Source organism: Stegostoma tigrinum, chromosome 1 (genome assembly GCF_030684315.1).
Source record: "Stegostoma tigrinum isolate sSteTig4 chromosome 1, sSteTig4.hap1, whole genome shotgun sequence".
In the NCBI taxonomy this organism is placed as follows: Eukaryota; Metazoa; Chordata; class Chondrichthyes; order Orectolobiformes; family Stegostomatidae; genus Stegostoma; species Stegostoma tigrinum.
The window spans coordinates 153,317,750-153,343,816 of record NC_081354.1 but is presented as its reverse complement, the minus strand read 5'-3'; the positions used below and the strand labels follow the sequence as shown (position 1 = coordinate 153,343,816).

At 44.8% G+C, this 26,067-nt stretch overlaps 1 protein-coding gene and 1 pseudogene across 6 annotated transcripts in view; both read left to right on the top strand.

Moving 5' to 3' along the window:
• Positions 1–26,067, top strand: part of LOC125455412 (WD repeat-containing protein 7) — a 626,944-nt gene that overhangs the window by 356,531 nt on the left and 244,346 nt on the right. The window lies entirely within an intron of this gene.
• On the top strand, positions 22,139–22,350 carry LOC125455422 (small nuclear ribonucleoprotein G-like; annotated as a pseudogene).

The window sequence follows — 26,067 nt, the reverse complement described above, 5'->3', positions numbered from 1 at the left end:
CACAAGTGATAGAAACATAATGCAGGGGGGTATACACATCACTGTTGTACTTTACTTACAGCATAAACCACTTGAATAATGATATTTAAGGCAAATTTACAAGACCTAGAGGCAGAGAGCCTTCTCACTTGCACCATTAACTGACTACTCAGATCATGGTGGCGATCTCAATGATAATGTATTTCAGCGTTTTTTTTTGTTGGTTTATCAAGGGTGCCGGTTCGTAAGGTGCCGGTTGAAACAAAGTTTGCAGTACATCTATCCACCGGTCCCCTTTATCTATCCTGCTTGTTACCACCTCACAGAATTCTAATAAATTTGTTAGACATGATTTCCTCTTTTTGAGGCCATGGTGACTGTGTCTGATCATATTATGCGTATTTCAAAACACTCTGCTATCGCGTCCTTTATGGGAACTGCCAGGCTCTAATGCAGAGTGCTGCCAGCAGCCTGAGTTCAGTAGGTTCCTGTGAAGGACTCTTCTTCTTAACCTCTCCTCTTGTCTGGGGTACATTGATCCTGAGGTTAAACCACCGTCAGTTGTGTCTCTCGCCCTCACTCTCTCAGAGAGAGCAGCCGAATTGTCCTGTAGGTTTATGGCTTTACCTTATAACATCCTTTGTAGTAGATGCTAACAATTTCCCAATGACAGATGTTAAGCTTACAGGCCGTAGTTAACTTTGTTTTTCTCCTTCCCTTTTTTGAACAAAGGTTACATTGGCAACTTTCTAATCCTTTGGGTCTTTTCCAAAATCTAAGGATTTAAGGATCTAAAGATGCGTGTCTCTGACTTCCTAATCATTTTAGGGATGAGAGGATATTCCTCCTTTTGGGCAGAGTTTACACCCAGGGGATGTTGTTTAAAAATTAATACTGAAATGAAAAGAAACCTTTTTCTCAAGTGTGGATAATCTGTGGAATTCTCTTCCTCAATCTTGAGTCAGCAATCAGAATAGCTAAGTCAACAACCTATCTTTTCCTCCAAGTTGTGACTTAATGTTGGGCATGCTTGGAAATCCTGCTGACCTGTACTGATGTTGGAGCTAATCAGCAGAGTTTTTTATGTATCTCCTTTAAGCATTTTTAAGATTGTAAAACGGGATGGTAATTGCATCATTGATTTCCGATATGACGAGTGAAATATTTTGTTCCATGTCACTTATTAATAGATGTGAAGAGTTTAGCTACTCTTTTTGTTTCCCCGCCAAACTCTCCTTTTTGCATAGAAATATAATTTTAAAAATGAGTAAACCGTTTTTCCCTTCAAGTCTTTACTGCCATTCAATATGTACATGACTGATCATCCAGCTCCATACCCTGTTCCTGCATTCCCTCCATACCCTTTGACTCCTTTAACCTAAGAACTATATCTATCTTCTTTTTAAGACAACAAAGTATGAAGCTGGATGAACACACTGCCCAATGGTATCAATGTGGATTTCACCAGCTTCAAAATCTCCCCTTCCCCCACCGCATCCCAAAACCAGCCCAGTTCGTCCCCTCCCCCCACTGCATCACACAACCAGCCCAACTCTTCCCCTCCACACACTGCATCTCAAAACCAGCCCAGCCTATCTCTGCCTCCCTAACCTGTTCTTCCTCTCACCCATCCCTTCCTCCCACCACAAGCCGCACCCCCATCTACCTACTAACCTCATCCCACCTCCTTGACCTGTCCGTCTTCCCTGGACTGACCTATCCCCTCCCTACCTCCCCACCTATACTCTCCTCTCCACCTATCTTCTTTTCTCTCATCCTCGGTCCACCTCCCCCTCTCTCCCTATTTGTTCCAGAACCCTCACCCCATCCCCCTCTCTGATGAAGGGTCTAGGCCCGAAACGTCAGCTTTTATGCTCCTGAGATGCTGCTTGGCCTGCTGTGTTCATCCAGCTCCACACTTTGTTATCTTGGATTCTCCAGCATCTGCAGTTCCCATTATCTCTATCTTCTTTTGTTAACTTCTAAATAAAATTGACTTCCAAATATGGAGTCAAAACTCCTTCCATAAAAGTTCACATATTTCTGAATTATGTAGCCTACTGCATGTAAATAATGCAGTTCGAGGGTTTTAAAATTATTGAACAAAATCTTAACACTGCACTGAACATCATATTAGAGTTTGAGAGATTGTTTGAAAAAACAAATTGCATAAACAGATCAGCTACTATTTGGAGGTATTTAATGCCCTATTATTTCCTTAGATACTCACATGTACAATATCACAAAGGGAGGATAATATTTTCTCTTGAAATATAAATTCAGATGCCAGTATTTGGACTACTGTACCCGACCAAGTAGTCTCCATATGTGTTATCTGAGGAATAAAATTTACTGGACTTCCTTCAGTAAACCACTCTGCCTCTAGTTTCCCTTCTTCTTTATGACAGTTCTTATGCACAAAGGTTCTGGTCCTTATCCTAATGACTGTTTTGTGGCTCAATGTCAAATTTCTTTCAATAGTATACTCGTAAAATGTCCAGAGACATTGCTAAATTACATATGCATTGGCTCAGATTTTAAAGTAGTAATGATGGCAAAACTGTCAGCCTTCCCTGTAATTACCTCTCTGAAATTGAGAAATCCATACATTGAGTTAACTGCAGAAATCCACACATTGCTCTTAGTGATTTTACTTTCGCTCAAAAGGTAGTCTGTTCAACTCCCCACAGACTGCAATCACTTTTATAGATTGTGACAAAACGGGCCCAGAAACCATAACCACTCTCCCCTACATCAAAGACATTTCCCAAATGACTGCCAGACTACTCCGACCTCTTGGCATCACGGTAGCCCACAAACCCACCAACACACTAAAACAGCAGCTAATGAACTTAAAAGACCCTATACAGACAACAAGCAAAACGAACGTCATCTACAAAATACCTTGCAAGAACTGTGACAAACTACATCGGACAAACAGGCAGAAAGCTAGCCACCAGGATACATGAACATCAACTAGCCACAAAACGACATGACCCACTATCACTTGTATCCTTACATACAGATAAGGAAGGACACCACTTTGATTGGGACAACACATCCATCCTAGGACAATCCAAACATAGAGAGACACGAGAATTCCTAGAAGCATGGCATTCCAACCGGAACTCCATCAACAAACACATTGATTTGGAGCCAATCTACCATCCTCTGAGAAAAAGAACAGGAAATGACATCACCAACCCAAGGAAACCTAACCAGATAAATAGAAAGTGGGACATAACACAAGTGCTTCACCAGAGGCTCACTGATGATGTTACCTAGAATGGTGACGAAACGTCTGGGAACAAACCTTCCAGCTCAGTGAACCAGCTTACATCCGGAACAAAATAAAGGCCCACTCTTTTGTGGACTGAGAAGAGGAGAGCGCGACTGTGTTGGAGGTGGAAGGAAGATGTCGGGTTGGCTGTGCACCCTTGCAACCGGTGGATCTTTATGCTGGCTTCGGCCGAACGCTGGTTCAGGGGAGCAGCCAATCTGCAACGATGGCTGCGGCGAGTGCTTGTGCAGGGGGTCCGGAACACCATCCGCGTTTCCGTGAACAAGGTGGATGAAGGTGCCCCTGTGGACCGCACGTTCTTTGTGAAGAGGGTCCAGTTGGACTGTTGTGGGTTCGCTGCTGCGGACATTTACTGCCTGCAGGATTTCCCCGGAGGAGGTTTTTACGATGTAACCTTCAGGAGTGCCAAGCTTTGTGAGCCCTTCCTGGAGGTTTTCAAGGAGAAAGGAGGTGAGGGCCCCCTCTCTGTATTGACCGCTGTCCCACTGTTTGTGATGCCAGCACAGAGGAGCCGTATGGTGACTGTACACATGTACAACCCGCATGTGCCAGCAGTTGATGTCCTGACCTTCCTTGGAAGGTATGTGAAGGTGAAAGGGGACCTAACCAACATCATGGACCCCTTCGGGATCTGGACAAGTAAGAGGCAGGTAAGGGTGACGCTGAGGACGGGCTCGGACGGGAACATCGTACACCAACCGTCCAGCTTTGCGATCGGCGGGAGCAAGGGCTACCTGACCAATGCAGGGCAACCTAAAGTCTGCCATGCCTGTGGTAGGTCAGGTCACGTGGCGGTCGACTGCAAAGCCACCATCTGCAGGAACTGCAGGGAGGAGGGACACCTTGCAAAGGAATGCCCAAAAGAAAAAAGCTGCAACCTTTGCGGGGAAGCGGGCCACCTCTATAGGGCATGCCCGCAGCGGGGGACCACCTACGCCCGGATCGCTGGCAGGGGCAATGCGGGGCAAGCCCCCCCGGAGGAGAGGAAGGCACCAGGGCCCTGCAAGGACCCCACTAATATGCAGGAGGGCCAGGTCGTGCAGGAGGGCCCAGCCCCGCAGGATGAGCCCGAGGCCAGCAAAGCGCCCCTCCAGGCTCCGCTCCCATCCCCGACAACCCGGAGTTGATGGAGGAGGCAACAGGTGACGCAGGGGAGTGGACGACAGTCCGGAAAGCGAGGAAGAAGGCGCGCCAGCGGGCCCAGGCACCGCAACCGTCAGGCGGGAAGAGGCAGCTACAGGGGGGCTACAAGAGCTCCTCTGACGAGGGAGATTTGGAGGAGGCCCGCCCAAAGCAGAAACTAAAGATCTCAAGGGAGAAGGAAAGCAACACCCTGCTTCCAGGTGATGGGAGGCGTCCTGAGGCTCCCTCCGACACCCAGCCATGCGCCGCTGGGACCCTGGAGGGCCCCCCGGAACTTTCAGGCGGGAAGGAGGAAACAGCGTGTCCCCAGCCTGACCCAGAGCCAGACTTTTCTGCCTCCGTACCCCTGACAGGGGGATGTCACCCGTAAGTCAGCATGGATGGTTTCCTGAGCCCGGAGAGCAGCCAGCAGTTAGCCCTGGCAATGGGCATAAAGGGACAGATGGAGGGGCCGGACCTTGGACTTGGGGAGGGTACTGCGGTCACTGCCCACAATGGGGGTACGAGTTGCGAGCATTAATGTGCGCAGCGTCAAGTCCACCGCTAAATGTGTATCCACGTTGGCCTACTTGACCACCGTCAAGGCAGACCTCCTGTTTCTGCAGGAGTGCGGGGTACCGCACCTCAGCAGGTACGGGAAATGGTCCGGCGCCTGGACCTGTGGGCCTTTGATCTGGTCGGGGGTTAACGACTGTCGCTCCTCGGGCCTGGCTATTCTGCTGTGGGGGCGCAACTTCACCATCTCGCAAGTTCAGGAGGTGGTGGGGGTGCGCCTCCTAGTGGCTGATGTCACCTACAGGAACGCTCCCCTGAGGCTGATCAACGTGTACGCCCCAGCGGTACAGAGTGAGCGGTTGGCCGTCCTGCAGCGGCTTCCACCGCTGCTGGCTACGTTCAGGCCGGTCATCCTAGGCGGAGACTTCAACTGCATCATCGATGCAGATGGAAGATCCAGCGTGGGGACAGCGGGTGGGGGGAGTCAACTGGACGTCACGTCCAGATTCCTGAAGGGTACGGTGAAGGACGCCAAGCTGCTCGACGTCTTCAGCACCCCTGCAGATGGAGCGCAGCGGAGATACACCTGGTCGCGGCCAGACGGGTCTATCCGCTCAAGGATAGACTTCCTGTTTGTGTCACGGGTGTTCTCGGTCAGGTCCACCGGCGTTGAGCCGGTGTTCTTCTCTGACCACTGCCTCCTGTTGGCCGACTGTCACTTACAGGATGACCAGCAGACCGGCAAGGGGACGTGGAAGCTCAACACGACTCTGTTGACCCCAGAGAACGTCGAGGAGCTTCAGAGGAAGTACGCCGGTTGGAGAACCGTGAAACCCCTCTTTGAGTCTCCGGGCGACTGGTGGGAGACGGTGAAGGAGACCGTCAAGAGATTCTTTGTCCTCAAGGGTGTTTGGAAGGCGAGAGAGAGGCAGGAAAAGCTGTCGCGACTCCAGAAAAGGGTGCAGAACCTGCTCCTTCTGCAGTTGATGGGGGTCGATGTCATGGAGGACCTCCGCGAGGTGAGGGGCCAGCAAGCCTCGCTCTTCACCGCGGAGGCCTCCAGGATAATCTTCCAGTCCAGGGTCCGCTCCGTGGAGCAGGACGAGACGTGCTTGCGTTCCTTCTTTCAGAAGGTGCACAAGGAGATCTCTGTGCTTAGCCGTCTGAAGGAGGACGACGGCTCGGTGACGTCGTCTCGGCCCGACATTTTGAAGATCAGCAGATCCTTCTATGCCGGACAGTATGACACAAAGCCCATGGACAGCACGGCCTCTGAGTCGTTCCTTTCGTCTATCACGGAGGTCGTAGACGACGGCACGAAGGAGTGGCTGGACCGGCCGATATCCCTGGACGAGCCGACCAGAGCCCTCAGGTCCTTGGAGAGGAATAAGACTCCTGGGAGCGACGGCTTACCAGTCAAGCTCTGTGGGACCTGGTCGGCTAGGACCTGCTGGAGGTGTACGATAGTGCGCTTCGGGCAGGGGAAATGTGCAAGTCCATGAGGAAGGGCATCATCACCCTCATTTACAAGAGGAAGGGGGAGAGGGAAGAAATTAAGAATCGGCCGTCCCATTTCACTATTGAATGTGGACTACAAAATCCTGGCCAAGGTCATAGCCAACCGGGTCAGGTCTGTCCTGGAGTCGGTGATTCACCCTGACCAAACCTGTGCTGTGCCGGGCAGGAAGATCGCTGAGAGCCTCGCGCTCATCAGGGATACGATCGCCTACGTGCAGGACAGGCGGGTGGACACCTGCCTTGTCAGCCTGGACCAGGAGAAGGCCTTTGACAGGGTCTCTCATGCTTACATGAGGGACGTCCTCTCCAAATTGGGGTTCGGGGAGGGTATCCGCAATTGGATCCGGCTGCTCCACACCAACATCGTCAGCGCATTCTCGATCAACGGGTGGGAGTCGGACAGTTTTCCCGTCAGATCTGGAGTCAGGCAGGGCTGCCTGCTCTCTCCTGCCTTGTTCGTGTGAAGTGTGGAGCCCTTCGCCGCACCCATCAGGAAGGATGTGACTATCCCAGGCAGCGGAGGCCTTCAGGTCAAGACCTCCCTGTACATGGACGATGTCGCCGTCTTCTGCACCGATCGTCGGTCGGTGATTGGGCTGTTGGACATCTGCGGCCAGTTTCAACTGGCCTCGGGTGCCAAAGTCAATAGGGCGAAGCCATTTTCTTCGCGATCTGGGACGACCGCTCCTTCATCCCCTTCACCATCAGGACAGACTACCTGAAGGTGCTGGGTGTTTGGTTCGGTGGAGCTGGAGCATGCACTAAGTCTTGGGAGGAGCGTATCACCAAACTGAAGCAGAAGCTGGGCAGGTGGACGCTCCGGTCCCCCTCCATCGCACGTAAGAACCTGGTTGTCAGGTGCGAGGGGCTTTCGGTACTGTTGTATGTGGCGCAGGCCTGGCCTATTCCCTGGACCTGCGCTGCTGCGGTCACCCGGGCCATCTTCCACTTCATTTGGGGGTCGAGGATGGACCGGGCCCACAGGGACACCATGTACAAAGACCTGGAAAATGGGGGAAAGGGCATACCGAATGCCACCCTCGCCCTGACGGCTACCTTTGTGTGCGGCTGCTTCAAGCTGTGCGTAGATCCTCAGTATGCAAACACCGAGTGTCACTACTTACTGAAGTTCTACCTGTCCCTGGTGTTGCGAAGGATGGGCCTGGCCTTGTTGCCGCGGAACGCTCCGAGTAGTTGGACCATCCCGTACCACCTGTCCTTGGTGGAGAAATTTTTGAATTTTTGACCACAAGGCCGTCAGGCAGTGGTCAGCACGTAGTATCCTCGAGACCCTTCGGGAAAAGGAGAGGGTGGATCCCGTCGTGTGTTTCCCCACGCAGATTGCCAAAGTCGTTTGGCAGAATGCCTCATCGCCAGAACTTTCAAACAAGCACAAGGACATTGCTTGGCTGGCAGTGAGAGGGGCTCTGCCAGTGAGATCCTTTATGCATGCCCGGAATCTCTGCACCACCACACGCTGCCCTCGAGGCGGCTGCGGGGGGGATGAGACTGTCGATCGCCTCCTTCTGGAGTGTGCCTATTCGCAGGAGGTCTGGAGGGGGATGCAGTGGTTCTTGTCGAAGTTCGTCCTGAGCAGCTCCATGACATGGGACTCCGTCCACTATGGGCTGTTTCTCGGGACACACACCGAGACCAACATCAACTGCGCCTGGAGGACTATCATTGCGGTGAAAGACGCTCTTTGGTCTGCCCGCAACTTGCTGGTCTGCCAGCTGAAAGAACTGACCCCGACCGAGTGTTGCAGACTGGCGCAGTCCAAGGTCCAGGACTACGTGCTGAGGGCCGCGCTAACGCTTGGGGCAGCCGCCGCAAGGCGCAGTGGGGAAAGACCACGGTATGAAACCCCTCGCCCAGAATAGAAAAAAGGGCCCTATCTGGTAACTGGGCCCAGCTGGCACCTTCCCCAGCTGGTCAGGGGCCAATGGGGACTGTCCGGGAGATGACTGCTGGGGTATTTTCTTTGCTTTTTTTTTCTTCTTTGTTTTGTTTTTTTCCTTTAGTTGGTGTATTTACCCCCTGGGTAACCCGGAGCAGCTTGCATGACTGGGTAGGTGTATAAATGTGGTTTATTTTTTGTACATCTTACGAATAAAGTATATTTTTTCAAATAAAAAAAAGTGACAAAACATCTGAAAACTAACCTTCCAGCTCAGCGAGCATACTCACATCCATAGATTGTGATACTTCAGTTAGAAATATTTAAATCCATTTATTCCACTTTTTGTATATTTTTAAAATATGGCAGATATTCAATGCATTTCACTTCCTGTTTTCATGTCTGAGAATGCTTGAGTGTATTGGCTGTTTATAATATAATTGAAGAGGGAAGTCATGTGACCGATTGAGCCTACCCTGCATGCACAGAAATATGTAATTGCTACTTTCACTTTAATGTGCAACCACTTTAATGTGACTTGAGGCCAAACTATCGTTAAAATATAGTCTTTTGAGAGCATACAGGTAAAGGTTGGCATTATGATAAAACAGCATGTTTTTATGACATATCAGTGGATGAGGAAGCATGTTAGCTTATTGCTGGAAAATGAACTACCCCTTCAGTCAATTTGTCTGGTTTAAAACCTAAACAAAGACTGGCAGTTAACTGTCAATCACTGACTTGTGCATTCTCCATGGAAACGCCTCTGCCAAAGAGAAATATGTCTACCAATAATCAGTACTCTTCTCTCAATCTCCTCTCATGCAGTATAAATATTGGTTTTCCTCTTATGTCAGTCTTCTCGTAAATTGTCTTGATGAATACAAGAGGAAATACTTAGACAATGAGTACTGTTGAAACGATACAAGTTCTACACCATAAAGCAACAAATTAAGAACCAAAAATACTGCAGATGCTGTAAATCAGGAACAAAAACAAAATTGCTGGAAAAGCTCAGCAGGCCTGGCAACATCTATGGAGGAGAAAACAGGGTTAACGTTTCAGGTCCAGTGACCCTTCCTGAGATGCTGCCAGACCTGCTGAACTTTTCCAGCAGCTTTGTTTTTGATCAAGTGACTAATATTGGATTAGTTACACTTGATTGGACTATTGTTGCTTACTTCAACTGCAGCAGTTGATCTCCAATCCAAATCCCTCAATACCCTAACCTAATAAAACTGAGTAACACAGTCTTCCAAAATTTCAGTGGACAGACAGCTTACCGCATTTTGTTCTAGATTCCCCAAAGACCAAATAGATTCTGATGGTAAAGCAGCTGCTGTAAAGGAATTGCATTGCTGTCCTAGTGAATTCCTGAGTTTTCCTGAACAGTTGAAAAATTCTGTAATGTCATTAAATTCTAAGCAACCATTTTTGAAAGAGATTCATTGTGTCAGTTGAGATCAGCGCAGTCAAATGATCATGTAATTTTGGGTTCTGTGGTCGTGTGTTTTCACCATTTATTTAGTAGTTTCAGTGAAATGTTCTAGCCAAATTCCAAGTGTATTCAGTGGTGGAAAAGCTCTTGAGCAAGGAAGTTAGTGCACTATACCTAAAGCAAAATTATTTTACTGGCCTTTCCATTTGACATCATTCAGAAGGGTTAATAAAAATAGCATCTGGCAGTCTCAGCATTATTTGTAATGCTTTTATGTGTGACAGCTGACTTGGAATCGGAAATCACTCAAGTACATTTAAAACACTACTTATCTGTAGCCGGAAACACAAAGGAACTGTTATCAAGCTGTATGGCAAATTTAGAGTTTTGTGCAATATATTATGCATTGCTGCATTATATTACGCATATTCAAAATTACAAGCCATTCTTCACTTCTCAGTGTTTTTTTATAACATCCATTAGGTTCACATCTAGGTTGAAATAGAATTTTACAGATTTTACTCACAGATAAAGCATCGTATCTTATGCACTTGGTAATATTTAGTTGTTCTTCTGCATTAAAAGGAGTTGCCAAAGCATTATCCTTTAAATGCTGTTCATAGTGAAACAGTGGAAAAGTGATGTATTTTGTTACGATCAAGCATAACCTACTGTACTGCAGTGCATGCAGCATTCTTATTTCATGTGATATGTGCAAATGTGTTTTAATAAATAGCATTATGCAATAAGGCAGCAATAAATTATAAGGTTTTTTTTTTGAAATTCAGTCATGGGATGTGGGTGTTGCTGGGTAGGACAGAATTTATTTTCTTTCCCTAATTGCCCTTGAGAATGTGATACTGAGCTATCTTCCTGAATTGTTGCAGTCCCCGTAGAGTCAATAGACCTGCACCACTAGTAGAGAAGGAGCTGCAGGATTTTTAACCTGCATCCTTGTTTTGGACTCCCCAAACAGCAAAAGCATCCTCTTTGCATCTCGTCTGCCCATCCCTGTTACAAGTTTGTGTTTCAGTCGGATCCCCTCTCATCCTTGTAAACTCTATTGAATACAGGCCCAGTCAAACCAATTTATCCTCTCAGCCCCGCCATTCCCGGTATTAGCTTAGTGACCAGAACTGCATGTAATGGCCAGCTATGGCCTCACCATGGCCCTACACATTTGTAGTAAGACTTGCCTACTTCTGAGCAAGGTCTTCTCTCAATGAAGATCACTGTACCATTTGCTTGCCTAGTCACTCACTGCGTCTGCCTGTCTACTCTAATTGATTGATGCGCAAGGACACCCAGATCATTTTTGTACATTCATCCTTCTGAATATATCACCATTTAAATCATACATTTCTGTTCTGTTTTCCACACCAAAATGTATAATTTCATATTTAACCGCATAGTACACATGTTTGCCCACTCACTCAAGTCACCTTTAAGCCCCTCCTTGCCTCACCCTCATAACTGAATTCCACCCAATTTGGAGTCATCAGCAAGCTGAGAAATGTTGCATTGTTTCCTCGTCCAGGTTATTGATATATATTGTCAATAACTAGGGTCCAAGCATCGATCCTTGGAGTATCATCTAGTCACTGCCTTCCTTGCTGAAAAAGACCCACGTGTTCCCACTTTTTATGTTCTGTCAGTCGCCCAATTTTGGATCCATATTTAAAAATACACCCTGCTCCATGTTCTTTAACTTTAAGTGCTGGCTTTACTCAATCCCGTTATGGCTCATCCAGTTCAATTTATGGTCACTGTTAATCCTCAGGATGCTGAATTCAGCTATGATAATACTATTGAACATCAAGAGGTGATGGTTGGATTCTGTTTTATTGGAGATACCATGGCCTGGGACATATATGGCATGAATGTTGCCAAAAATAAATGAGCTGTACCAAGCTGTATGGAAAACTTTGAATTCTGTAAAATATGCGGTGTGGCACAGTGGCTCAGTGGTTAGCACTGCTGCATTACTGCACCAGGGACCTGCATTCGATTCCACCCTTTGGCAACTGTCTGTGTGGAGTTTGTATGTTTTCCCTGTTTGGGTTCTATCCGGTCGGTTTGGTTTCCTCCCAGAGCCCAGAGATGTACCGGCTAGGTGAATTAGCCATGCTGAATGGCCCATAGTGTCCAGGGTTTTGCAGGCTGGGTGGATTAACTATGGGAAATGCAGGATTACCAGAGATAGGGGTGCGGGAGGGTCTGAGTGGGGCGGTCTTCAGAGGGCCAGTGTGGACTTGATGGGCCAAATGGCCAGCTTCCACACTGTAGGGATCCTAAATTCTGAATATTGTGCATTGCTGCATTATTATGCATTTGTTCTGTTGGGACTCCATTAGCTTGCTTGACTGGATTGGTTTACACACTGGTGCCAACAGCAATTCCCAATGGGTTAAAGTTGCCACGAAGGTCCAGTTTCCTCAGTGTCACCCCTTACCTAAGGAGTGGTGACCTTCATGTTAAACTTACAATGAGTTACTTCCGTCTAATGTGTCAGCAGCCGTTGGTCCTTGGGGACTTCGGCAACTTTCGCTTCTCTTGCTAATTGTCAGCTCTAGCCTGAATGTTGTTGAGGTCTTGCTACATTTAAGCAAGGACTGTTGCAGTATTGAAAGAGCTGTAGGTAGTGCTGATCATTTGTACAATCATCAATGAACATCTTCACTACTACTTTGTGGTAGGAAGGTTGTTGATGAAACAGCTGCAGACAGCACTGTTCTGTGGCACTCTACCAATATGGCCTGGGATTGAGATGATTGAACTCTACATGCCATGACGTGGAGGTCCTGGTGTTGGACCAGGATGGACAAAGACAGAAGTCGTATGACACCAGATTATAATCCAACAGGCTTATTTGAAATCTCAAACTTTCAGAACACTGCTCCTTTGTTAGGTGACTTCAGACTTTGTCTACATACCACAGCTGTCTTCCCCTCCATCAGCTATGATTCTAACCAGTGGAAGGTTTTCCCCTGATTCCCACTGACTCTAATTTTGCCAAGGCTCCTTAAGGCCGCACTCTGTCATATACTACCATGCAGTCAGCCTCTTCTCTCCTCTTGACTTCAACTATTTAATTTAAGTTTGGACCAAACTGTAACCAGATCAGCTCTGTCAGCCTGGCAGATTCCAAACTGAGCTTCAGTGAGCAGATTATTATTGAGTAAGTGCTGCTTGATAGCACTATTCAGGATAGCTTCCATTCCTTTGCTGTTGATTAAGAGTAATCTGATAGAGAAGCAATTGGTCAAGAGGAATTGTCTTGCTTTTTGTGCACTGGACACAGCCAGGCAAATTTCTACATTATCAGATGGAATCCAACCTTGTAACTGCTGGAACAGCTTGACGAGGGCTACAACTAGTTCTCAAGTGCAAGTATTCAATAAGGCCCATATCCTTTGCAATATCCATTGCCTTTTGACAATCCTTGACCTTATGTAGAGTGAATCAAATTGGCTGAAGACTGGTTTTTATCATGCTGGGTACACTTGATGAACTAAAATTGATTGTCCACGCAACATCTCTGGCTGAAGATGAAGATGGATTTAAGTGCTTGGATCTTTCCTTTTGTACTGACATGCTGGACTCCCACATAATTTAGGATTAGAATATGTAAAACCTCTCCTCTGGGGAATTGTTTAATTATCTATGATCATTCATAAATAGATGCGGCAGGACTGAAGAGCTTATGTCAGTTCTGTTGGTTGAAGAATTGTTTAGATTGGTCAATCACTTGCTGCTTATATTCCTTGGCATACAGGTAGTCCTGCGTTAGAGCTTAACCAGGTTGGCATTTTTTTGTATGCCTGGTGCTGCCCTGCTGCGCTCACACGATTGATCACTGGATTGAGGTTTGTGGTAGACTAGGACAAATGCCAGGTCACAAAGTAGTAGATTATGTTGGAATACAGTTCTGATGCTGAAAACTGACGTGTCTCATGGGCACCCAGTTTTGTGGTGCTAGATCTGTTCAGAATATATCCCATTTGGCACAGTCATGCTGAGGATAGTCGGAGGATAGTCACAATATGAAGGCAGGATTTTGTCTCCACGGGAACCATACCGTTCAATGTTTTAGTGAAGATCTGTGTCAAGATTCTGTTTAAACAAGTGATAACATACTGCAACACACTGGAGCTGCACAAAAATGAAAAGCAACACTATACAAAGTCTTTATGGACAACGGGTATCCTAACAGCTTTATCCACCGATGCCTGGGAAATAACATCAAGAAGAGACTGTACGTCCCAACACATAGGCCACCCCACCCTGGCTGAGAGCCGCATTGGAACTGACTACAAGACTCCTATGATCTCTCAGAATAATACAGCACACAAACCAACAGTCACACTTTGCCAGTTACTCTCAAAAGACAAAAGACCCCATACCCATAATGAGCAGGACAAATGTGATACACAAAATACCACGCGAGAAACACTATATAGGACATTTGGGCAGGAAACTCACCACCAAGATACATGAACACCAACTCGCAGTAAAACAGCACAATCAACTCTCCCTCATTTTGATACACTCGGACCTCAAAGGACATCAGTTTAACTAGGACAAAGTAACAGTACTGGGTCAAGCAAAACAAAGACAAGCACAAGAATTCCTGGAGGCCTGGTTTTCAACCACTGTTGCAATAAACAAACGTGTTGAAATACACTCCATTTGCATACCATTATAGTGCAAAACTGGAGACAAGACTACCCATCATGACAGACAGAATCAGAATAGGACAGAACTACAATGCTTCAATGGAGGTTTGCACAAAAACCAGCCAGCTTAGTGAACAAACCAACAACTGGAACCATACAGTGGTCTCTCCTACCGTTGCTATAATGTGCAGATACACCTGTAACAAGTGTGTAAATGAGGATGAATATGTTTTTGTCTCTTGTTGGTTTTCTCACCATCTGCTGTGCAGTTTAGAATTCGACTAGGTTGATTAGTGGTGGCGCTATTCAGACACAATTGGTAATGAAGATATGAACACATTCCATGCCCTTGGTATCCACATTGTGGGTGGTAGTACCAGGATGGGATGGTCTAGGTGATAAGCAGCAGAAAGTTTCCTTGCCCATATTTGATGTAATGCTATTACATTTCATGTAATCTGAATTCATGTTTAAGGTCTCCCAGAGCAATTCCCCAAATTTTTCCCAACTGTCTTATCATTGGAACACTATCCGTGGTTGATGTGTCCTCATTGTTGGAGACAACACACCCAGGAATTATGATTCCGGTGTTCGGGACACAGCCTTTCTCAAAGGATCAAGCATTATAGACAGCGTCAGGCTTTTCCTTGACCAATCTGTGGGACCGGTACCCCAGGCTTAAAATCTCCAGACGTTATTAAAGAGAACTTTGCAAGGTCAGCAGTCTTTTGTATACGGTTGTCAGTTCTGCTGGTTTGTCCAGTTTAATTCCTTTTAATAGATAAAACTGAGTGGCTTGCTCGGCTATTTCAGAGAGCAGTGATGAATCAGTCAACAGATGTGAAACCGGGAAAGCATAGCAGGCCAGACAACTTCCGAGGAGCAGGAAAGCCAGTGTTTTGGGCCAAGACCCTTTGTCAGGATTGCCGAAGGGTTTCAGCCCAAAACATTAACTTTCAGCCTCCTTGGATGCTGTTTGACCTGCTGTACTTTTCCAGCTTCACATCTGTGACTCTGGCTTCCAGCATCTACCGCTCTTACTGTCTCAAAGCAGTGATGAATCAACCATATTGCTGTGGGTCTGGAGTCGCATGTTGGGTGAACCATGTAAGGGCAGTGGCTTTTCCTTTCTTACCGCCAGAGCATTAGCCTGGATTACTTGTCCAGTGAGAATACGCGTATGCTTCTACCTGCATCTCTGGCAAACAAATCAAGTGATGACACTTTTATTAAAATGATATGTGGGAGCTGTCTCATATCAAAAGTATCATTGATCAAATAAATAATGTTATTTCTGTCATTTTCTGCTTGGGACCTCTACGACCTTCTGGAATTAATATGAAGTTCAATAATTTTAGGGACTGAGCACCTTTTCCTGTTGCCCTCCCCCAAAGCCCTCATAGCAAGCCTTGTGATCACATGGCCTCCTACCACAAGCACCCCGTTGTTAGCCACAGAATTAGCAGCTATTTGTTCTCCCAGGCTGACCCTTACCTAGTCCTCTGTCCGCCCAACTGTTTTTCTCTCTCTCTCTGGGCTCCATCTCTACTTGTCATTTACTCTTTGCCCCTTAACCTCCCAACCCTTTCCAAGCTACATTTAATTTTGAAGAAGGGGGGGTGGACCTGAAATGTTAACTCTGATCTCCGCAGATGTTGCCAGATCCGCAGAGTTTTTCAAGCAGTTTTTGATACCATTTCTGATTTCCAACATCCACAGTGGCAATGCAGGAAGCCCAGGATGGACATGTCGTCCGAGGAGTGAGGTGGTCGGGGTTTAGCGGGGGGGAATTGAAATGGTTCGCGACTGGGAGGTGTAGTTGTTTGTTGTGAACGGAGCGTAGGTGTTCCGCAAAGCAATCCCCAAGCCTCTGTTTGGTTTCGCCGATGTAGAGGAGGCCACAATGGGAACAGTGGATACAGTATGTAACATTGACAGACGTGCAGGTGAACATCTATTTGATGTGAAAAGTCTTCCTCGGGCCTGGGATTGGGGTGGGGGGGTGAAGGTATTGGGGCAGGTGTAGCACTTGCTTCAGTTGCAGGGAAAAGTGCCGGGAGGTGGTGAGTCTGGAGGGGAGTGTGGAGAGGACAAGGGAGCCACGAAGAGAGTGGTCCCTATGAAAAGCACATAAGGGTGGGGAGGGAAAAATGTCTTTGGTGATAGGGGCAGATTGCAGATGGCGGAAATGTCGGCTGATGATGTGTTGGATTTTGAGGTTGGTCAGGTGGTAAGTGAGGACCAGGGGGATTCTGTTTTGGTTATTATTGCGAAATGCGGGTGTGAGAGATGAGTTGCGGGAAATGCGGGAGACTCGGTTGAGGGCGTTTTTGATCACTGTGGAGGGGAAGTTGCGGTTTTTGAAAAAAGAGGACATCTGGGATGTTCGGGCGTTGAATGCCTCATTTTGGGAGCAGATGCAGTGGAGGCGAAGGAATTGGGAATAGGGGATGGCATTTTTACAGGAAGGTGGGTGAATTCCAGGTGGTTGTGGGAGTCGGTAGGTTTAAAATGGATATCAGTTTCCAGTTGGATGCCAGAGATGGAGCCAGAGAGAGGTGTCAGAGATGGTCCAGGTAAACTGAAGGTTGGGGTGGAAGGTGTTAGTGAAGTGGATGAACTGTTTGAGCGCCTTGTGAGAACATGAGGCGGCGCCGAAACAGTCATCAATGTAACGGAGGAAGAGATGGGGTAATAGGGCCAGTGAAGCTTGGGAACAGGGATTGTTCCACGTACCCTACAAAGAGGCAGGCATAGCTTGGGCCCATGGCCATCCCCTTTATTCTGTAGGAAGCGGGAGGAATTAAAAGAGAAGTTGTTGAGGGTGAGGACGAGTTCGGATAAGCGGATGAGGGTGTCAGTGGATGGGGTCTGTTCGTGTCTGCGGGACAGGAAGAAGCGGAGGGCCTTGAGGCCATCTGCATGAGGAATACAGGTGTATAGGGACTGGATGTCCAGAGTGAAAATGAGGTGTTGGGGACCGGTGAATTGGAAGTTCTGGAGGAGGTGGAGAGCGTGGGTGGTGTCATGGATGTAGGTAGGGAGTTCCTGGACCAAGGGGGAGAAGATGATGTCCAGATAGGTAGAGATGAGTTCAGTTGGGCAGGAGCAGGCGGAGACAATGGGTCGAACGGGGCAGTCACGTTTGTGGATTTTGGGAAGGAGATACTTGTTTTATTTCAGTGATGTGAGCAAATTTCCTATAAATTAGTGTCTTTTATAGGGACTGAGTGCGGTCACAGTGAACACTGATCACCTGGTTTCAGATTGGAAACCAGTATGCACAGCATTGTTACAAATGAACAGTAGGATTGACCATCTGGAGAACAAAAAGGCGTTTTCTGTTCTGAGCATTTTATACAGAAGTGGATAAATGTGATGGCAGTCATTGAATATTTTGGAAGGCATATCTGAAAGACCCCGATGCTTGCCCAGCAAGATTTTATGCAGCTTTTTTTTTTATTTTCATTCTCCTCCTCAACCAATGGAATGGAATTTCAGCTAAACATTCTTGTAAATTGAAGTGCAATGAACTAACATGGATTGTGAGAAGAAAATGCATTATCAGATTTGACCCAAGATGATAAAATGTGAGGCTGGATGAACACAGCAGGCCAAGCAGCATCTCAGGAGCACAAAAGCTGACGTTTCGGGCCTAGACCCTTCATCAGAAGGGTCTAGGCCCGAAACGTCAGCTTTTGTGCTCCTGAGATTCTGCTTGGCCTGCTGTGTTCATCCAGCCTCACATTTTATTATCTTGGAATTCTCCAGCATTTGCAGTTCCCATTATCTCTGATACTATCAGATTTGACCGAATTGCATTCTAACACTCATTGTGAGGACCTGCTAGTACACAAACACACACACATTTGACTTTTTCCATATTCTCACTTATCTATGCTCTGACCTAGACATATGGCCACAAAGCATCCATTTCCGACCAACTAAAAGGCCTTTTCAGGCTTCTTTATGGAACAATAACAACCAGGTTAATTACAAGCTGGAATTGCAGTGCCTATCTTATTGATAAAGCTCAATAAATGGCTTGCAGTGCTCTGAAACAAACATGGTTTTTTTTCACACAGCAGCAGTTTTCAGGCTAACCAAGGTATATGTACAATCTAACAATCAGGCCTTAAAGAGAAATAGAAAGCAAAATAAGATTTCATTTTTTTTTATTATTTCACTCATGGGATGTAGGCTTTGCTGGCTCGGGCAGCATTTATTGCCTGTTTCTTGCTGCACTTTACAAAGTGGTGGTGAGCTACATTCTTCAATCTCTGCAATTTATTTATTGTGCTTACTCATGATGTTGTTAAGGAGGAATTCCAGGATTTTGCTCCATTGATACTGAAGGTAAGGTGACATATTTTCAAATCAGGATGATGTGTGGCTTGCAGGAGAGCGTGCAAGTGTTCGTGTACCCATGTTTCTGCCACCCTATCCTTCTCGATGGAAGTGGCTGTGGATAAGGAAGTTGCTGTCTGAGGATCTTTGACAAATTTCTACTGTGCATTTTGTAGATAGTACGTACTGCTGCTACTGAGTGTCAGTGGTGGAGTGACTGAATGTTTGTAGATATGGTAGCAGGTTTCTTTGTCTTGAATGTATCAAGTTTCTTGAGTGTTGTTGGAGCAGTTGTCATCCAGCAAATGGGAGTATTTCATCATGCTCCTGAAACGTGTCATATAATTGGTGGACAGGCTTTGGGAGTCAGAAGGTAAATTACTTACTCTGGTATTCCTAATCTCTGACCTACCTTTGTAACCATTGTATTTATGTGGAAATCCTGGCCAGTTCTCAAATTGGGGGCTGGCAGGAGTAGGAATATTCCTCCCGTTTCTATGTTCAAAGAATGTAGATGGTGCTGCCCAGTTTTTGCTCAACCAACTCACAAGTGCCATCGCTACTTCCTCCTTCTGACTGCTTTTGTGTTCCTGCAACTAATTGTTTCCCCATTAGCTGTTGCCACTTCTGATCCACTGCCCATATCCTGAATCTGCTGCTGCTTGCTTCTCGCTTCTCATTAATCATTTAACTGAAGGCCACTGCTAGCATTGCAGTAGCCTCATTTTGATTCCATTTTGCCTTACTTAAATTTAAAATATTAATTTATTCTCTCTCTCTCTCACTCACTCACTCACTCACTCACTCACTCACTCACTCTCATACACACACTCACACTCACACTTACACTCTCTCTCTCTCACTCACTCACTCACTCTCACTCTGTCTCTGACTAGCATTTTTGTGCAATTGTGATTTCATTTCTAGATAAATACTGAGTTCTGTAGAAAGTTTTGGGACCATATAAATTCACTGTCAAATTCAATTCAACCTTGGACTGAGTACATGCATTTGCTCAGTAAGACATTGTCGAAAACCTTTAATTTCTGCAAACCTAATGTACCTTATTTTGAACTATAATTTGCATTTAGCAAACTAAAATCAGAAGTTTATAATTCTGTAGTTCTGTTCTTTGAGCAGGTTCATTTCCAAGCAGTGATTTGAAGAAGCAGCCTAATTAAGAAGTGGCTAAAACTGGATTCTCATTAACTGAGTGAGTCTTTACACGTAGAGTGCATGAATAGCCAACTTCGTATGACTTAGCACTTGAGTGCAATTTATTTGACTTGAGCATCCCAGGGAGTACAGCTTCCAACAAAGTGCTGGACATGGTTGTCGTGAGGATTACAACTTTGAATTATAGAGTTCCAGAATTGAGCATCTCTGGAGTTCAGTGGATAAAGGAGGAAAGGGCTCGGTTGCTTTTGCCTAAGCAGATCAGCTGATTCGTGCGTAATATTGGTGAATAGTTCTAGTTTTTAAATTCAGCATTACATTCTTCAGTTTGGGTTTAGGCCCCTAGACTTTTTAATCCCCCTGTCTTAAAAAAGAAAGATTTGTTAGGTATATAATTAAAACCAATACATAAAAACAAAGTGGAAAATGCAATAAAGTGTTCAGAGTAGGAATTCAAGTGTGAAGTATTGCTGCTCCAGCATGTGAGAGCTGCTAAGTACTAAGGTGACCCACAGCAAACACATCTGTAACAGTGTTTGCAGCTGAGCAACAACTATCTGAGCTGAGGATCTAGAGTCAGAACCTATGGGCATTGCATGGCATTTGGTGGGAGCATGTTATTTGAATACTTTGCTCCAAGAGATCGTTGTATTCCCTTAGATTAAGTAATTTAAGCTCATGGACATGTATGCGTGGAACTGCAGGAGATGGGCAAGATGCTCAATGAATATTTCTCTTCTGTGTTTACCGTGGGGAAGTTAGTGGCAATATCTTGGGGACAGTCCATATCACAGTCCACAGTAGAGGAGGAGGTGTTGGAAGTATTAGATTGTATGAAGGTGGATAAATCTCCTGGCACTGACCAGATGTATCCAAGAACCCTGCAAGAGGGTAGAGAAGAAATTGTGGAGACCCTGGCTGATATATTTGCATCAACTGTGCTGTAGGACTCTATGATTGTATGTATCAGTATGTGATTAAGGACAGAAGGATGTGATTGTAGGTGAGAGAGGTATGGGGATGCAAACATTAGCTCTCGAGTAATCTCTGTCTCTACAATTATCCAATGATGATTTGATTCTTGCAAGCAGTGTAGAGAAGAATGGGAACTGCAGAGAGTATGAGCAAACAGGCCATGACATCTTGGTACAGGGATCTATTCAAGTGGTGGGAGAAAGTTGGAATGCAGCAATGGTAGGCTTAATTAAAACCGGAGTAAAAATGCTCTTCTCTACTCCCATGAGCTTGTGCTTGAGAAAGCTGTGTTGCTTGGCTGGTGCCAGGGTGAAGGACATCTCTTCTGGGCTGGGAAAGGCGGGATCCAGTTCTTGTCATCTATATGGAAGGTAATGGCATTGATTAGACTGGAAAAGATGTTCTACTGAGAGAATTTGAACAGTTAGGAGATAAAGCAGGACCTTTAAGGTAATAGAAACTTGATTTTACAAACCTCTATAAGGCCACCCTTCAATCTCCTGTACTCCAGAGATGAAAAGTCCCAGCCTATCCTGCCTCTCCTTATAAGTCAAACCCTCCAGTACTGGCAATATCTTGGTAAATCTTTTCTACTTTAATATTTCCAGTTTAATAATATCCTTCCTATATCAGGGCAACCAGAACTGGATGCAGTGGCCTCACAAAAGTCCTGCACAACCTCATCATGACGTCGCAACTCCTGTGCTCATATGGTATGAGCAACGAAGGGAAGCATGCTGAATGCTTTCTTACCCTGTCTGCCTGTGATGCAGCTTTCAAAGAGCTATGTACTTGAACCCTTAGATCTCTCTGTTCAACAGTACTACCCAGTGCCCTACCATTAACAGTATTAGTTCCGCCCTTGTTCGTCTTACAAAAATGCAATACCTTGCATTTATCCAAATTAAATTTGATTGGCCCAGTTGATCAAAATCGTTTTGAAATCTTGGATGTACTTCTTCACTGTTGAGGAAGTGGTTGTGCAGCTTAAAAGAAATGTAGGTCAAAGCCGGGGAGATAAAGGTAAAATTCAAAAATGAATTGCTCTTTACTTAAACGTGTATAGTATTTGGAAGAAAGTAAATGAGCGAGCCTTCCAAATTGAGATTGCAGGGCATATGGTGACATTGTTACAATAAAATCAAAGCGAAAGGTTCAGAGAAATAGAAAATGCCAGCCTCTGCATTGACACCATGAACAAAGTGCAAGGGCCCAAGTTCAAGAAATTCATGGACAAGAATTACCATTCAAACTGAATGATGGAAGGCATGTACAAGCAATTCTGCATTGCTTGACCCCTTCACAAATCAGCTGAGATGGCCCCTGGTTGACGCAGAACAATGCCAATGTGGTGATTACTCGAGAGAACAGCGTTAGAATGCTGGAAAGCTTGGAGCAAGTGTAGCGAAGATAGTGTTATCACTGAAAAGGTGACACAAACTTGAGAGTCCACATATAGCTGTTGTGAGCTGGGATTGTATGAACATAAAATGAGCATAGGGCAAAATCAAAATAAACCATTGAGTGAACAAGGTGCGAGAAATAAAAGGGAATGAGGAAATGCCAGAGAAGTTGAATAAATACTTTGCATCAGTAACCATGGTAGAGAACACTAATAACATTTCAAAAGTACTCAGCAATCAAGGGGATAAAGATGAGAAGGAAATAAATGCAATTATCCCAGAGTAAATGCTCTAGGGAAGCTAACGGGCTGACAGCTAATATACCTAAGGATATGATGGTTTGCACCCTATAATTTTAAGGGAAGTAGCTACAGACATAGTAGATGCACTGGTAATAATTTTCCAAGAATCCTTAAAGATTGGAAATTTCTCAGAGGATTGGCAAACTACCGATGTAACATAAAAATAGGAATTTGCAGAATAAGTTGAATAGGTCTGGCAGCATCTGTGGAGACAGAATCAGCATTACTGTTTCTGGTCCAACATGATGATTCTTAAGAATGCCAATGTTTGAACTTCCAAAGAAGAGGTCATATTAGAGTCAGAGCATTAACTCTGTGTTCCTATTTTGTCTCTAAGCCAGTTAACTTAGCATTTATAATTGAAAAAATAGTGGTCTGTTATGAAGATTGTAATAGCATAGCATTTAGAAATATGAGATGATCAAGCAGAGTCAGCATGGCTTCACAAAGGGGACACAATTATTCCAATTCTTTGAGGACGTAGCAAGCAGGGTAGATATCAGGGAACCAGTAGATACGATATATTTCGATAGACACAAAGAGCATAAGCTCCTTGATCAGATAAGAGCCCATGTTGTTGGGGGATTGCTTATTAGCGTGATTTGAGGATTGGCTAACTCATAGAGGACAAAGAGTTGGGATAAGGAAGGAATTTTTGGGATGGCAGCCCATAACTAATGGAGTCAGACCACAATCATTGCTGGGATTGCAATCATTTACAGACTTTCTTAATAACTTGGAAGAGGAAAAGGAATGTACTCTTGCCAAGTTTATGGATGACATAAAACTAGGTCTGAACGTTGATGGCGAAGATGACACAAAGAACCAGCAAAGCGATATAGGTAGGCTGGGTGTAAGCAAATACTTAGCACATGGAATGTAATGTGTGAAAATGTACGGCTGTACACATTGTCATGAAGAGCAGTTGAGTTGAATGTTATTTAAATTGAAAGGTACTACCGAAAGCTGCAGCACAAAGGGATTTGGCATCCATAAATCACAACATGTTAGCAACTAATATTAGCCCTTAGTTTAAATGGAAAGGAGTACACAAAAAGAGAGAACTTGCTAAAATTAGCACTTGTCAGACTACACTTGGAACATTTGTGAACAGTTTTGATCTCTTTATCTAAGGAAAGATAAACTGGTATTAGAGGAAGTCCAGAGCAGGTTCACTTGATTCTATTTGTGGAGGGATTTCCTATGAGAAAGGGTGAGTATGTTGTGCTTGTACTCATTGGATTTTAGAATGTAGAAGGAAATCTTATTGAAACATATAACATTTTGAGGGGGCTTGACAGGATAGATGTTGAAAAGTTTTCTTCCATTGTGGGAGAGTATTGGAGCAGAGAACATATTGTCAGTGTAAGTGGTTGTACGTTTAAGACAGGTGAAGAATTTCTTCTCTTCGAGGCTAGCAAATCTGTGAAACTCTTTACCAACAGACACTGTCAACGCCAGGTCATTAATTGTATTCAAGAGTAAGATCAAGAGACTTTTTATCAGTAAAGGTACCTAAAGTTGGAGAGATAAGGGAGGAAAGTGGAGTGAAAGATTATCAGATCCACCATGATCTCAGTGAATAGGGGAGCAGGCTTGATAAGCCAGTGGCCTATTTCTGCACTTACATCTAATGGTCTAAATTGGTAGATATTCTTAAAAGACAAAGTCTCTCCTGGCACATTCAAGTGCAGCAATGTTTTTAAATTACTCACGGGATGTGGGTGGCACCATGGGCCAGCATTTCTAGCCAATCTCAAGTTGCCCTTTTGAAGGTGGTGGTGACAAGCCTTCTTGAATCACTGCAGTTCATTTGGTGTAGATACACCTATTGTGCTTTAAAGGAGGGACTTCCAGGATTTTGATCAGTGACACTGAAGGGATGGTGATGTATTTTCCAATCAGAATGGTCAGTAACTTGGTGGGGAATTTTCACTGAAAAGTATTAAAGTAGAAGAAAGTGCTGAACAGATCAATGGAAAATGAATTGGAGTGCTATACAAAACAAAAGAAGGCCAAAGTGCAAATATTGCGTGAAAATATTGCAAGGGTATCAAGGTGAATATTATAATTTTTCATAAATTTATCAGACTGTGATTTGCTGGAAAAAAAATCTTGGAGTATCTCCGCAGATAAATGGTATTAGAAATCAAGAGCTTATCCCACATTATGATTGGTGGGTATAGTGAAAGCTTCATGATAGGACAAATCTTTCCGTTGTGTGGGACTATCAAGGATAGTGGTAAGATCAGGCAAAGTGCAGTTGATACACAGATCAGCTATGACCTGATTACAAATTGAATCGGTTTCAAGGGCTTGAGAATAGTCTTCTGTTGTTCCATTATTTGTGATTTTAGTCAACATTTCTGAGCTGATTGGTTGCAACCAAATAATTGGAAATTGCTAGACATCCCTTAACAAGGAAGACTATCATTACCAAATTATGATAGGCTTCCCCCATAGTAACATAAACTTTGTTGTCCTATGCAGTTTTAATTATCAGGAGATATTAGGATAATTTTGTTTCACATTGTAAATTTGATTTTTTAAAAATTAGGTCATATAAGTTCTATACTTACAGCCTAATTTGATACATTCTTCCGTCTCATGTAAACTAATCCTTGTCTGACATAACTGGATGCAAGCATGAAAATCTCCCTGGTTGGAGACTGACTGATACAATCATTTAACGCAGTATTCTTGCAACTTGAGATTCTTTGTTTTGTTTCCGGCTGTCATTGATGGAATGAAATATTGATGTCTGCTCACGAGGCTACGTGAAATGGTTGCTGTAGAAAGAGGATTTGAATAACTTTAAAGGAAGTTTTGTTTCTTTTTTCGTTCTGTCACATCTGATTTGGAATGTTTTACGCAGGAATTATGTGCATTTGTCATTCCTTCAAAGCTTGCCACCTTTTAAAATTTAAAACCTTGGTTTATGATCCTTTTTCCTCTGAAACCTGGCTATGATGAAAGTGAGAAACTGTTCTGTGCCCTGTTTTTTGCCTTGAACCTGAAAAATAGACAACAGCTGTCTTTGACATACGAGGGTATAACTACTTCAATTGGTATTAGCCTCAGCATGTTCCCTCTCATCATCATTGAGAGAGTTACCTTCGGGCAGAAACAAAATTGGGTCAGTTACATACATGCTGAAGCTCCTAAAGCAGAATATACTGAAGAAACATTCTGGAAGAAGATTTCCAGTGGAGAACCCACTATCAGTGGTGAACTAAGAATGTTAAAGATTGGATCAAATATGACAATACATAATTATGCATAGATGGGGCAGCAGGTCAGAGGATTAGACAGACCATTAAAAAAAGCCAAGAATGACTAAAAGATTAGTGAGGTGAGAAAAATTGGAAAAAAAATCAAAGAAATTGGTTTACTCGGCAGACAAATAGGCCAAATAAT